Raw genomic sequence first — 13902 nt, 5'->3', positions numbered from 1 at the left:
TCACGGGAAAAAAATACAGAGACACTCCGTGCACACCCTTGTCTTCCGTTCTTTAAAACGAACTCATGATATGTTTTTATGTGATCAAGGTGCTCTGCCACCAACTGATTTATCTCTAGAAAAACTGCGACGATTAGTAAAGTCAAGAGATCAATATGGTCCTGTACTTGGTATTGTGGCTCAGAACAGACACAAAGCAGCAACACAGCAGATGTATGACAGCACCCCCAATGATCATCCTGTTACAAGCAACACAAATGGGGAAGCCTCAGGTCCACTAGCACTCCCAGCCCATCAGGACCTCAGGCACCATTACCCCCCACACCTCCCCACAGAGCATGGCTCTTGTTCCAGCCACACCAGCACAGGTGCCAGTGCCAGCGCAGTCACTTGTTCCAAGGCGCCCACTACCTTACCCAGACCAAGTGGCATGCTCCTTGGAAGCTCGCTCGTGTCATTTCGGGTCACTTGGCTGGGTGAGATGTGTTGCAGTTGAACCAGCCAATGAGTGGTTTGCTACTGGCTCTAATGATCGTGTCATCAAGATCTGGGATCTGGCTTCAGGGCAGTTAAAACTCTCACTGACTGGCCACGTGTCTGCAGTGCGTGGCTTGGCTGTGTCACCACGCCACCCCTATCTCTTTTCCTGTGGTGAGGATAAGCAAGTCAAATGTTGGGATCTTGAATATAATAAGGTAAAGTATATGGTTATGCTTTTGTTGTGTAGGGATTAAAGGACAATATTCCTTCACCAATAACACAAAATATGAAAGTTGTATTGCCTAATTTATTATTAGTACAAAAATCATTTTATAAGAAATCAGTAAATGAGGAAATACAGTCACTTACTTTTTTATGATTATGCTAAGGGATATATTGTCTTTGCATATTATTATTATTATTTTTGTGGTAAGCCATATAAAGAGCCACACTAAAAAGTTAAAGAATTATTCCACCAAAGGTGTCAGGTCAAAATACAGCTAAGAAAGAAAAAGAAGAAAAAAAATCATCAAACGACTTTTGAAGGGATGTAGCAAGTGAATAGCCTCACCTTGAGACTAACAAGTGAATAACTGTTTGGAGCTTGGAGCAGGCTAGCTGCACATGGAGTGTATCCTTCCTAGCTGGTATTTGGGCTTAGCTCATTATTGCAGTAAAAGATGCCTACTGTCATATAATGTTAATCTTTACATCTACAGGTTATTCGGCATTATCATGGTCATCTCAGTGCCTGTTATGGTTTGGCTTTACACCCCACAATTGATGTCCTCGTGACTTGCGGCAGAGACTCCACAGCACGTGTGTGGGACATGCGAACCAAAGCCAATATCCACACACTATCAGGACACACAAATACAGTTGCATCTGTTATATGCCAGGCAGCTGAACCTCAGGTTTGTAAAATGATTTAGTGAAATAACCTGTGTTGTATATCAGTACCTAAATTAAATTAAGTAATTAAGCTACACAGTGTAGGAGGGGTTCTTATCTCTCCAATCACTTTTTGAATAGGAAATATATGACCAAAAACCTTAATTGGCAGATTCAGAGTAATCAATATCTGCTAGAATTTCTTTTATGAATAGCTAGGAACAGAGCAGGAAGAAAAATCATATTGACTTTATCATTTGCATAAATAACACTAGCACTAATATTAGATAATGTGCAAGTAAAACAACAAAGGGAAGTATAGGAAAACACGAATATGCTGAAGGCCTTTTTGCTTTATTGCTTCATTGGGGCATAAAGCAAAAAGGCTTTTGGCTTATTCTTTTGTTTGAAAGAGAAGGACAGACATGATTGAATGAAAGAGAGAATGAGAAAAAATGCCATGCTTAGGAGAGGAGCCTCTGACGTCATCAGTGCTTCTCGCACTTTTCCCAAAATTTTATTTTGTTAGATGGCAGTTGCATTAAGGGGTGAATTTTGTCAAGACTACTGATTGCATTGATTTAATTTGTTGATTAGATTCATTTTAGGAAGTTTATTCTTTAGGAAGTTTATGCTTCCGCATAAGTCTCCCCTGCCAGGTCACAGCCTCTCCATCATTAAGACTTCTGCAGTGCCTCCTCGTGGCCACCCATGGGTAACTGGGTACCTTGCGGTCCCAGGCTAAATCTGTGGGGGATCTCGGAGCAGCAGGAGGCCCCAGAGGTACGGAGTTATGGCCACGGCGTGTGGACACGCTCTGGCTTCGTACCAACTCCTGCCCCCTAGCCACCCTGGGGTAATGGGGCGGCTCGGGGGAGGTGGGCCTTGCCAGTCCTCCTCCCCCCAGAATGACCCTCTGGCAACGTCTCTTTTAAATGGAAATGCTGGGGGGAGGGGTGTTGTCCCTCCCACCCAGCAAGTAAGGCGGGCTGTGGGTCCCGCGGGGAGGGCAAATGTCGGGGTGCAGGATTGGAACGAGAGTTACTCGTCCCGCCTGCGCCCCGGCAGGTGCCAACCCACCATGAAGCTTGTGGGGGAAAGCCCTCGGGAACCCCACAGGTGGATAGGCGGTCCCACAGCCTGCCGACCCCTTTATCTGGGCTGTGTTGTGGGGGCGGCAGAGGTGGCGTGCACCCGGAGTGACCACCCGAGGCTTAACCTCAGGCGTGCTTTCCGGGTAGGCGCTTGGAACATCCGGTCCTTGCGGCAGGATGAGCGGTTACCTCTGCTATCGCGGGAATTGAAGCGACTGGGAGTTGAGGTGGCTGCCCTGGTAGCGGCACGATCAGTGTGGGTGGTTACACCTACTACCGGTCGGGCCGCAGCGATGGTCACCACCCCAGGGTGTAGCCATAGCATCTCCAGTCGACTTCAGCCTGCGGTAGTCGAGGTGACACCGGTTGATGAGCGTATCATGGCATTGAGACTGAAGCATGCTTTTGGCTTCATGTCTCTTATTGCTGTATACGCTCCTACCGATGTACATAAAAACCGAGTGAAAGAGGCGTTCTACGCCAAACTCGCATCTGTGTAGACGATTGCCCCCGGCGAGACATTCGCATTGTTCTGGGCGACCAATGCGGTATCCGGCTGTGACCGAGCTGGCTACGAGATGTCTGTCGGCCCCCATGGCTCGGGAGCTGATCCCAGCAGCGAGAATAGCCTCCTTCTCCGGGACTTTGCTAGGTCCCAGAAAATGAGGATCTCGGCTCCTGGTACCAGCGCTCCAACTCGCATCGCTGGACTTGGTACAGCGATACGGGTACAGTGGCCAAGGAGATCGACCACATTCTTGTCAGCACGCGATGGAGGATCCTCCAGAGCTGCTGGGTTTACCGGGTGTGCTGAGTTCTGTGGCACCGACCATAGGCTGCTTGTGGCTACCCTGCGGGTCCACTTCAAAATCCCCGTCCCTCCAGTGCCACCCTAAGGTGTTTCACTTGGACAGACTAAGGGAGGAGGAGTGTGCCCGTGGGTTCGCCACGGCAGTCTCTGACCGATTCTCAGAAACCAGCAACCCGACGGATCCAGTTGCTCTGTGGGAGTCCTTCAAGCGCGTAACACTCGAAGCAGCTCAGGAGTCCATTGGCGTACGCCCAAGGACAAGGCAGAATTCATCTCTCTGGAGACATTAGAGGCCACTGAAGCGTGTCGCAAGGCTCGGCTGAATGGGAATCAAGTCTTGCGTCGTTCCATGGTGCGTAGGGCTCGGACACTGCTGAGAAGGGACAAGGAACAGTTCATCAGGAATCTTGCTGAGGAGGTCGAAAGCCATTTCTTGGTAAATGACCTTCGCCCTGCTACCAAGCCCTGAAGAAAACTGAACCTAAGCCCTCCTCACAGATGACGCAGTCCGATCAGCGGATGGACGGATCATCTCAGATCATGTTGGGGTTCGTGAACGTTGGGTGAGTATTTTCAACAGTTGTACCCTCCAACAGTTAGCTTGGATGCAAGCGATGTCTCAGTGCCTGTGCCGGACCCACCCATCAGCGAGGAATCTCCTACCCTAACAGAGGTTAGGCTGGCGATTTCCAAGCTGAAGAGTGGGAAAGCTGCAGGCATATGTGATATCCCTGCTGAACTGCTAAAGGTGGGGGTGAACTATGGCTCGGGGCCTGCATACAGTCCTGACTGCCATTTGGCAGTCTGGTACCATTCCCCTGACCTGCTGAGGGGCGTGGTCATCCCTCTCTGGAAGGGGAAAGGGGATCGATGGGACTGTAGCAACTACCGTGGCATTACACTGCCTCAGCATACCAGCAAGGTTCTCGCTCACATTCTTCTGAAACGGATCCGCAACCACCTACTGAGGCACCAGAGACTGGAGCAGTCTGGATTTACTCCTGGCAAGTCCACAATAGACCGTATACTAGCGCTTCGAGTAATTGTGGAACGCCGTCGTGAGTTTGGTCGTGGGTGCTTGCAGCCTACATCGACCTCAAGAAGGCGTTTGACTCGGTGCATCGGGAATCGCTATGGGAGATCCTGAGGCTCAGGGGAATTCCGACACAGATTATGGCATGATAGCAAGCCTCTATACTGGTACTGAAAGTGCTGTAAAGTGTGGTGGGGGTATGTCGAATTCTTCCCTGTTAATTCAGGGGTGAGGCAGGCTGTGTCCTTGCACCCACACTTTTCAACACTTGTATGGACTGGATAATGAGCAGAGCTACTAGCCAAAGTCAGTGCGGAGCAACACTAGGCAATATTAAGGTCCGGACCTTGACTTTGCGACGATGTTGCCATCCTATCTGAGTCCTTGGAGTCACTTGTGGCGGCTCTTGATGCATTAGCAATGAGGCGAAGCCCCTAGGCCTAGAGGTCTCCTGGACCAAGACCAAGATTCAGGACTTTGGGGGCCTGTTAGGGGAACCCGTTCAGTCGATCCATGCTTGCGGCGAGGACGTTGAAGTCACAGAAAGTTTACATACCTTGGTAGCGTAGTCCATATCTCTGGGTTGTCAGACCAGGAAGTCAGTAGACGGATTGGTCTGGCAACAGGAGCCATGAACCGATCAACAAGAGCGTTGGAGAGTCGGTACCTATGCAGAAGGACCAAGCTGCGGTCTCAAGGCCTTGATACTTCCAGTTTGCTCTATGGAGCGAAACCTGGACGCTATCCAGTGCCTTGGAGTCTCGCCTTGATGCCTTTTGTAAACAAGTCCCTTCGCCGGATCATGGGGTACAGTTGGCAGGACCACGTGTCCAACGGCGGTACACCGTGAGACTGGCATGGGACTGTTACTTGCATAATCCGGGATCGCCAACTCAGGCTATATGGCACCTAGCTGCCTCCCTATGGACGACCCTGCCCACAGGTTGTCTCTCTGCGAGACAACCCTGGGTGGAGGAGACCTGTGGGACGTCCTAGGAGATCATGGCTTGGGCAGCTCGACGAGACTGTCGTGAGGAACTAGAGATGGGCGGTGCCTGCCTGGAGACTCGCCTCGAGGGATCCTCGTGGCTGGAAGCGAAGGGTGGATGCGGCCATGCGCCCCGTCGGCGTTAGCCCCTTGATGGATGATATAATATATAATATATAATAGATATATATATAGATATATATAATTAGTATATATAAGTAAAAGATAGATATAAGAGAATGAGAATATAGAGATATTATAACAGAATAATGAGATATATAGATAATGAGATATAGATAGATAGAGATAGATATATAAGAGATATATAGATAGAAGAGATGAAGTATAAGAATATAAATTTTAATAGATAGAGAATATGATATAGAGGAAATGAGAAGGATATATAGAGATATAGAGAGATAGATAAAGAGATAATATAGAGATTAAAGATAGAGAGAATAGTATAGAGAGCTAGTAATATATATAGAATATAGGATATAGATAGATAAGGTAGAAGAGAGAGAAATATAAATAATAAGAGATAAGAGATAGAGATAGAATTAGTTAGAGAAGATAGAGATAAGCAGGAGAGAGATATAGAGATATAGAGAAGCTATAGAGAGAAAGATAATTAAAGAATAGAAGAGAGAGAATAGAGATAGAGATGAGAATAAAGAAGATAGAAAAGAGGATAGATAGAATATAGAGAAAATAAAGGAAGAAGAAGAAGAAGAGAAGAGAGATAGAGAGAGAGATAGAGAAGAGAGATATAGAGCAGAGAGAGAAGGAGAGAGATGAGAGAGAGAGAGAAGAGAGAGAGATAGAGAGAAGAAGTAGAGAGAAGATAGGAGAGAGAATAGAGAGAGTAGAAGAATAGAGATAGAAGAGATGATAGAGAAGATAAGAGAATATGAGAGAGAGAGAGATATGAGATAGAGGATGAAGAAGTGAGAGATAAATATAAGATAGAGATAAGAGTAATAGAAAAACTAGATAGAGATAGAGAATAAGAATATAGATACTATGAAGAGCGAGATTATAGAAGATAATAGAGAGATAGAGAAGAGATATATATAGATATATATATAATATAGAGATAATTAAGATATATATATATAATATATATAAGATATAATATAATATAATATAATATAATATATATAATATATAATAATATAATAAAGAAAATACAAAATAATATAATATAAATAAATAATAGATAATCGAACTATATATAATATAAGATTTAATATATATATAATAGATAAGATTTAGAATATGAAGATATAGTAGATATATATATCTAGATAATAATATATATATATATAGATATAAATATAATTAGAATATAATATAGAAAAATAATATGAGATAGTAAGAATAAATAATATATAAGAGAAGAGATAGAAGGGAAGAAGATATAGAGGAGTAGAGAGATAGAGATGGATAGTATAGAGGTAGATAGAGAGTATAAGAAGCAGAGAAGATTAGAGTAGATATATGATAGTAGAATAGAGATATAGAGTATGATGAGATATAGAAGGATAGAGTATATAAATAATAGAGATATAGAGATAAGAGAAGAATAAGAGAAGATAGGAGATGATAGATATATAGAGAGATATATAGAGAGAGGGGAGATGGATAGAGAATAAAGATAAGGAGATAGAGTATAGATAGGATAGAAGCAGATAAGTAGAGAATGAGAGATAAGAAGAGAGAGATAAGAGTATAGAGATAGGAAAATAGAGATGAGATATAAGAGAAGATATAGAAAGAAAGAGAAAGTATAGAGAGAATATAAATGATATATAAATTATAAATAATATAAAGATAAGATAGAGTAAGATAAATATATGATATAGATATAGAATAAGATATAGATAATGATAATATAGATAGTAGATATAATAGATAGTATATGAGTTAATATAATAGATAGAATAATAGATATATATATAAATTTGATAGAATAATATGATAGTATAATATAGAGATAATATAAGAATATAGAGATATATATATAGATATAGATTAAATATATAGATTATAGAATAGATATTATATAATATATAATATATAGATGATAGATATAATTATATATATATATATATAATGATATATAGAATATATATAATTATAATATATATATATATATATATATAATATATATAATATAATATATACAATATATAATAATATATAATAAATGAATATATTATATATATATAATTATATATATATATAAATGATATATATATAATATATCATTATATATATAAGACATGATAGTATAATATATATAAATAATATATATACATGATATATAATATATCATCATCACAAGGCTGAAGACACCGGGCGCCCTAGGGCCGCTCCACTTGTTCCTAGAGCCAGCGATCCGATCCTCAGCAGGCCAGTCATCTAGGTAACTTGGATACGTCCCAACTGAGCTACGCCCAAGTCCCAAGCCGATTGTTAGGAAATTGGTCTCAAGGGCAGTAGTCCATATAGACAATTAGGCATAGGTAGCACAGTAGGTCCTATGAGCCTAGGATACCGCGGATTGCAAAGGTCTCCATTTCGTTTAACGTTCAGACAAGCCTCATACGACTCATGTACGAGGCAGTATATACTCACCAAAGAAATGATATCATCCTGATACCAGCTTGTATCATAAGGACTGAATCACCTGAACCATCTTGTTCATATCCAGGGACCCTCACAGCTCTTATGAACTATGACCGCAACTAACAACGATTGGAACATCTAGGCAGTAAGGTAAACTTTGTGCTACGTCTGCCGCGCATGCGACTCGACCCTACGGTTCAGTCCAACAGGTCCCTCCAGCGTCTTGCCAGTGCAATGCACAGGCCGCTCATGCTACAGAGATCAGAGAGCCCCCAAGTGACTCCAGACGTCAATGAGGTCTCACAGCGTGTCTGCAGAAGTCCAATGTAGGTCCCATAGGACCAGCCTAGTGGCTACGCCTGATTGGCAGTCGATAAAGATGTAAGCTCGACACGGTCACTGCCCAATCCTGATCGCGAACGCTTGCGTCAGGGAACCACACAGCTCCATCTCTAGGTGGATAAGGTTACAGCAGGCGCCTCAGCAAGGATCAGTGTGACGAGAGACTCTGGTATGTGACAGAATGCAGTCTACATCCCATGTCTCCCAGGAGATGACCAGCCCCAGGGAAGCGGATAAGGTCGACCGCCAGCATCACGGCTTTCGCAGGCCAATGCCAGTTTACCCCTAGCTTAAGCGCCTCGTTAGGGAGAATTCAGAGTGCCGCAAGCACTCGACCTTGCAGAACGTGGAATCCGTCAGCTTAATCTCAGTCAGACCCACAGACTGTGTCCGTCGCGTGTGATGCGTGTGAGGAGCTGCTTCCAGCTGACACGGGATACCGAAGTCACCCTCAAATCCATACACTTACGCCATTTCAGTGTCCGAGCACTGCATGGACGCGCAAGTTGATCCCTCAGCCAGCGCAAACGCTTCTGTAATCTCGGGATGGTAGGCTGCAAGTCTAACCACGACAAATCCGACGCGTTCCAGCAAGACTCAACGCAGAACGGATCCCTTGCGTTGTGGATCGCCAGGAGGTAAACCAGACTGCTCCTCCTGAGCTCCAGTAGGTGGTCTAGTTCCAGAGAGAGGATTTGTGGGCGTAGCAAAGACCTTGCTGGTTTCACAGTTAGCACACGAGTGACTCACGAGATTCCCAGTTCAGAATCGGTCGACTTCCCTGTCCAAGGGAACCACGCCACTCAGCAGGTCAGAGGAATGGTACCAGCGGCCATGGAAGGGACGTATGCAAGACCCGAGAAGGTCCACCCAGCCTTAGGCAGTCCCGCAGGGCCACACCCCCTCGGCACACGATACCTGCAGTTATCCCAACCGTTTCAGCGGGAATCTGCCAGCTGACTCTGTAGCGCTTAATTCGCTGCTGATGGAGGAGGGTCCAGCAAGGACATACGAGACATGCTTGTCTCAAGCTAACTCGTGCGAGGATCACTGTACCAGACTGGTCGAGAATGTAGGCAACCGTTCACGAACCTGCGAGATCGTTCCACCGACATGACGGCGCAGTCTCACGTGGAGGGGCGCTAACCCTCTTCATCTGGTAGCAGGGTAAGCGTCATTACCAAGAAGAGCTTCGACCAAAATCCTCAGTCAAGATTCGCTGATAACCGTGTCACGCCCTTCCCACACGCCGAAAGCCCCACATGGACGACGCCCATGTGGGATTCCCGCGGCTTCCCGACAGCTTCAGGGGCACCTAACGGTGCCAGGAGAGGTATTCTCCTTCCTGAGCGCCATGACTCCCAGCGTTCGATGTACGCGCTTGGGATCGAGGCAACCCGCTCAGCTGCGTTAAGAAACGTGCAGAGCTCGGGGGAGTGGGAAGCCACGGGCCCACTCTTCCCCTGTGTCGCCAGGTGAAACCCTAGGGTGGCCACGCGGGCCGGGACGCTTCTTGGTGGTCCGAGGTCCCCACAAAGCCTGGTACGGGGTACCCAGACTCAGGGGCCACGAGTAACCTGCAGGTCGGAGGATTGCCTGCGCGGGACAACGAAGCTTACGTCCTTGGACTGTACCTTCCCACCAATTCCACAAGATCGAGTTGCAGAGCCTGAGCAGGACAAAAACCCATTTTGGGAAGCAAAGCCCAGTGAGTAGAGGCATTCTAAGCAGGCTGATCACTCCAGCATGGGCCACATTCGTAAGGCAAGCCTCTGCTTGAGTGCCCCAGAAACAATGCGAATGCCGGCGCAATACGTTCCACACTGCGGTTTGGCTAGAAGCCTCTAATGGTTTATGAATGGTAGAGATGTATTCTGCAAAGGGACTATGAAAGCATAAAGCAATTTCAGATCTCAATGCAATGATAGTCAATTCAACCTTTCATGCAGAGGTGAAGTCGACTAATGGCTACTTAACTGATTGACCTCGCAGGGGGAAAAGTGAAACCCCCAATGATCGTGGCCCTCTTCAAACCCCGAAACCCCTCAATCCCCGTCGTTTTTTCCCCAACAAAAGAAAGCCCAAAAAACCTTTTTAAGGGCCCCAAAGAAGCATAAGCCCGGGGGCCTCGGGGGAATCGGCCCCCCCCAAAACCCCCTGGGGGGGGACTTTGGGGGGCCCCTACATTGGGGGGGGGCTTAAAACTTTTTTTTGCATGGGGAAAAAAAGTTCAATTTTTTTTTTTTTTTTTTTTTTTTTTTTTTTTTTTTTTTTTTTTTTTTTTTTTTTAAAAATAAAAAAAAAAAAAAAAAAAAAAAAAAAAAAAAAAAAAAAAAAAAAAAAAAAAAAAAAAAAAAAAAAAAAAAAAAAAAAAATTTTTCCCCCCCTTCCCCCTTTTTTGGGGGGGGTTTGGGGTTTTCCTAAAGGCCCCCCCATTCAAAATTTTTTTAAAAAAAAAAAAAAATTTTTTTTCTAAAACAAAAAAGGATATTGGGATACCCCTTTTTTTTTGAAAAAAAACTTTTTTCCAAAATTTTTTTTTTTTTAAAAAAAAAAAGGGTTTGGTTAATAATTTTTTTTTTCCTATTTGAGGCTGTGGGACCGCCTATCACCTGTGGGGTTCCGAGGGCTTTCCCCACAAGCTTCATGGGGGTTGCACCTGCCGGGGCGCAGGCGGGAACGAGTAACTCTCGTTCCAATCCTGCACCCCGACATTTGCCCTCCCCGCGGGACCCACAGCCCGCCTTACTTGCTGGGTGGGAGGGACAACACCCCTCCCCCCAGCATTTCCATTTAAAAGAGACGTTGCCAGAGGGTCATTCTGGGGGGAGGAGGACTGGCAAGGCCCACTCCCCCGAGCCGCCCATTACCCCAGGGTGGCTAGGGGGCAGGAGTTGGTACGAAGCCAGAGCGTGTCCACACGCCGGTGGCCATAACTCCGTACCTCTGGGGCCTCCTGCTGCTCCGAGATCCCCCACAGATTTAGCCTGGGACCGCAAGGTACCCAGTTACCCATGGGTGGCCACGAGGAGGCACTGCAGAAGTCTTAATGATGGAGAGGCTGTGACCTGGCAGGGGAGACTTATGCGGAAGCATAAACTTCCTAAAGAATAAACTTCCTAAAATGAATCTAATCAACAAATTAAATCAATGCAATCAGTAGTCTTGACAAAATTCACCCCTTAATGCAACTGCCATCTAACAAAATAAAATTTTGGGAAAAGTGCGAGAAGCACTGATGACGTCAGAGGCTCCTCTCCTAAGCATGGCATTTTTTCTCATTCTCTCTTTCATTCAATCATGTCTGTCCTTCTCTTTCAAACAAAAGAATAAGCCAAAAGCCTTTTTGCTTTATGCCCCAATGAAGCAATAAAGCAAAAAGGCCTTCAGCATATTCGTGTTTTCCTATACTTCCCTTTGTTGTTTTACTTGCACATTATCTAATATTAGTGCTAGTGTTATTATGCAAATGATAAAGTCAATATGATTTTTCTTCCTGCTCTGTTCCTAGCTATTCATAAAAGAAATTCTAGCAGATATTGATTACTCTGAATCTGCCAATTTAAGGTTTTTGGTCATATATTTCCTATTCAAAAAGTGATTGGAGAGATAAGAACCCCTCCTACACTGTGTAGCTTAATTACTTAATTTAATTTAGGTACTGATATACAACACAGGTTATTTCACTAAATCATTTTACAAACCTGAGGTTCAGCTGCCTGGCATATAACAGATGCAACTGTATTTGTGTGTCCTGATAGTGTGTGGATATTGGCTTTGGTTCGCATGTCCCACACACGTGCTGTGGAGTCTCTGCCGCAAGTCACGAGGACATCAATTGTGGGGTGTAAAGCCAAACCATAACAGGCACTGAGATGACCATGATAATGCCGAATAACCTGTAGATGTAAAGATTAACATTATATGACAGTAGGCATCTTTTACTGCAATAATGAGCTAAGCCCAAATACCAGCTAGGAAGGATACACTCCATGTGCAGCTAGCCTGCTCCAAGCTCCAAACAGTTATTCACTGTAGTCTCAAGGTGAGGCTATTCACTTGTACATCCTTCAAAAGTCGTTTGATGATTTTTTTTTTCTCTTTTCTTTTAGCTGTATTTGACCTGACACCTTTGGTGGAATAATTCTTTAACTTTTTAGTGTGGCTCTTTATATGGCTTACCACAAAAATAATAATAATAATATGCAAAGACAATATATCCCTTAGCATAATCATAAAAAAGTAAGTGACTGTATTTCCTCATTTACTGATTTCTTATAAAATGATTTTTGTACTAATAATAAATTAGGCAATACAACTTTCATATTTTGTGTTATTGGTGAAGGAATATTGTCCTTTAATCCCTACACAACAAAAGCATAACCATATACTTTACCTTATTATATTCAAGATCCCAACATTTGACTTGCTTATCCTCACCACAGGAAAAGAGATAGGGGTGGCGTGGTGACACAGCCAAGCCACGCACTGCAGACACGTGGCCAGTCAGTGAGAGTTTTAACTGCCCTGAAGCCAGATCCCAGATCTTGATGACACGATCATTAGAGCCAGTAGCAAACCACTCATTGGCTGGTTCAACTGCAACACATCTCACCCAGCCAAGGTGACCCGAAATGACACGAGCGAGCTTCCAAGGAGCATGCCACTTGGGTCTGGGTAAGGTAGGTGGGCGCCTTGGAACAAGTGACTGCTGACTGGCACTGGCACCTGTGCTGGGTGTGGCTGGAACAAGAGCCATGCTCTGTGGGGGAGGTGTGGGGGGTAATGGTGCTGAGGTCCTGATGGTGCTGGGGTGCTAGTGGACCTGAGGCTTCCCCATTGTGTTGCTGTAACAGGATGATCATTGGGGGTGCTGTCATACATCTGCTGTGTTGCTGCTTTGTGTCTGTCTGAGCCACAATACCAAGTACAGGACCATATTGATCTCTTGACTTTACTAATCGTCGCAGTTTTCTAGAGATAAATCAGTTGGTGGCAGAGCACCTTGATCACAATAAAAACATATCATGAGTTCGTTTTAAAGAACGGAAGACAAGGGTGGCACGGAGTGTCTCTGTACATCTCTGTGCTGATGGCATTTTTCTGTCCTGTAGAGAGAAAATGTGAAGTAATAAACTATATTAGTCAATGTACATATAATCTGACAGCATATTCACATATTCATTTACTCCTTCAAATTCTATTTCTAAAAAGTAACTGCTAGTATCTTTAGTAGACCATTTGAAATCACAATATTAATATCATCATAATGAAAATAAACAGAAACAGAAAATAAAATCAAGGGAAACATAACCATAAATTTTCAACACCCTATGCACCATGGATTATTCTTGTATTCATCTACGCTTGATTGTCATGCTGTTTCACCCAAATATGTTCCTGACACATTTCTTCTTAGATAAACAAAGGTTGATGGTTCTTCTAAGTTTACGTATTACTATGCCTTTTCAGACTTCATGCAATACTCTAAACACAAAATAAGTAATAAAAAAAAGTATGTCTTATACAGCTGAAATTTTTTCTGAGCTGAAAAAAATAATGCAAATCTTGGTAAATATTAGTGCACACCTTTTCTCTCTCCATTGGCCTGGCCACTCAAAAAAATTCTACA

The 13902-nt window shown here is 44.0% G+C and overlaps 2 pseudogenes; one reads left to right on the top strand and one right to left on the bottom strand.

The window, feature by feature from the left end:
- The first annotated feature begins 10 nt into the window (after positions 1 to 10).
- LOC119572002 lies at positions 11 to 7802 on the top strand (annotated as a pseudogene).
- Positions 7803 to 7891: 89 nt separating this feature from the next.
- On the bottom strand, positions 7892 to 13378 carry LOC119572003 (annotated as a pseudogene).
- Between the last annotated feature and the right edge of the window lie 524 nt (positions 13379 to 13902).

The sequence above is a fragment of the Penaeus monodon genome, unplaced genomic scaffold (genome assembly GCF_015228065.2).
Source record: "Penaeus monodon isolate SGIC_2016 unplaced genomic scaffold, NSTDA_Pmon_1 PmonScaffold_9043, whole genome shotgun sequence".
In the NCBI taxonomy this organism is placed as follows: domain Eukaryota; kingdom Metazoa; phylum Arthropoda; class Malacostraca; order Decapoda; family Penaeidae; genus Penaeus; species Penaeus monodon.
The sequence above is the reverse complement of the archived record's forward strand: the minus strand, read 5'-3'. Positions and strand labels throughout refer to the sequence as shown.